Raw genomic sequence first — 1,758 nt, 5'->3', positions numbered from 1 at the left:
TAACAAAAGGAAAATAGATAAATATAACATTAGGTTGCCTCCCAACAAGTGCTTCTTTAATGTCAGTAGCTTGACAGTGGGCCCTCATGGAGCCTCACAGATGTTCAGAGTAATGTTGGAACCTCCCAACACCAAACTCAGAGTTTGAATGTGGGGGTTCAATACCAAACTTAGAATTTGGTTGTGGCCTCCCAACACCAAACTTAGAGTTTGACTGTGGGGGCTCTGTTTGACTCTGTTTTGTTCTAGTGAGATTCTTGCAGCTTGTACCTCAAAGATCCCTAGCTTCTCCATTATAGAGAGAGGCATGAGGTTTATGCTTGACCCTAGGTCACACAGAGCCTTCTCAAAGGTCATGGTGCCTAATGTACAAGGTATTGAGAACTTCCCAGGGTCCTGTCTCTTTTGAGGTAATCTCTGCCTAGTCAACTCATCCAGTTCTTTGGTGAGCAAAGGGGGTTCGTCCTCCCAAGTCTCATTACCAAATAACTTGTCATTTAGCTTCATGATTGCTCCAAGGTACTTAGCAACTTGCTCTTTAGTAACATCTTCGTCCTCTTCAGAGGAAGAATACTCATCAGAGCTCATGAATGGCAGAAGTAAATCCAATGGAATCTCTATGGTCTCAGTATGAGCCTCAGATTTCCATGGTTCCTCATTAGGGAACTCATTGGAGGCCAGTGGACGTCCATTAAGGTCTTCCTCAGTGGCGATCACTGCCTCTTCCTCCTCTTCAGATTCGGCCATGTTGATGGCCTTACACTCTCCTTTTGGATTCTCTTCTGTATTGCTTGGAAGAGTACTAGGAGGGAGTTCAGTAACTTTCTTACTCAACTGACCCACTTGTGCCTCCAAGTTTCTAATGGAGGACCTTATTTCAGTCATGAAACTTTGAGTGGTTTTGATTAGATCAGAGACCATGGTTGCTAAGTCAGAGTAACTCTACTTAGAATTCTCTATCTGTTGCTGAGAAGAGGATGGAAAAGGCTTGCCATTGCTAAACCTGTTTCTTCCACCATTATTGTTGTTGAAACCTTGTTGAGGTCTCTGTTGATCCTTCCATGAGAGATTTGGATGATTTCTCCATGAAGGATTATAGGTGTTTCCATAGGTTTCTCCCATGTAATTCACCTCTTCCATTGATGGGTTCTCAGGATCATAAGCTTCTTCTTCAGATGAAGCGTCCTTAGTACTACTTGGTGCAGCTTGCATTCCAGACAGACTTTAAGAAATCATATTGACTTGCTGAGTCAATATTTTGTTCTGAGCCAATATGGCATTCAGAGTATGAATCTCAAGAACTCCTTTCTTCTGATTCGTCCCATTGTTCACAGGATTCCTTTCAGAAGTGTATATGAATTGGTTATTTGCAACCATTTCAATGAGTTCTTGAGCTTCTACAGGCGTCTTCTTCAGATGAAGAGATCCTCCAGCAGAGCTGTCCAATGACATCTTGGACAGTTCAGACAGACCATCATAGAAGATACCTATGATGCTCCATTTAGAAAGCATGTCAGAAGGACACTTTTTGATCAATTGTTTGTATCTTTCCCAAGCTTCATAGAGGGATTCATCTTCCTTCTGTCTGAAGGTTTGGACTTCCACTCTAAGCTTACTCAATTTTTGAGGTGGAAAAAACTTTGCCAAGAAAGCATTGACTAGCTTTTCCCAAGAGTTCAGGCTTTCTTTAGGTTGTGAGTCCAACCATATCCTAGCTCTGTCTCTTACAGCAAAAGGGAATAGCATAAGTCTGTAGAT

The 1,758-nt window shown here is 42.2% G+C and overlaps 1 non-coding gene across 1 annotated transcript; it reads left to right on the top strand.

Annotated features, from left to right (window-relative positions):
* Positions 1–1,506: 1,506 nt before the first annotated feature.
* Positions 1,507–1,614, top strand: LOC127742098 (small nucleolar RNA R71). Its single transcript, XR_008003285.1, has one exon. It is a non-coding gene; the product is annotated as a small nucleolar RNA R71 (small nucleolar RNA).
* Positions 1,615–1,758: the final 144 nt, after the last annotated feature.

Source organism: Arachis duranensis, chromosome 9, assembly GCF_000817695.3.
Source record: "Arachis duranensis cultivar V14167 chromosome 9, aradu.V14167.gnm2.J7QH, whole genome shotgun sequence".
Taxonomy (NCBI): domain Eukaryota; kingdom Viridiplantae; phylum Streptophyta; class Magnoliopsida; order Fabales; family Fabaceae; genus Arachis; species Arachis duranensis.
Note: the sequence above shows the minus strand (reverse complement) of the source record. Positions and strands in the feature narration are given on the sequence as shown.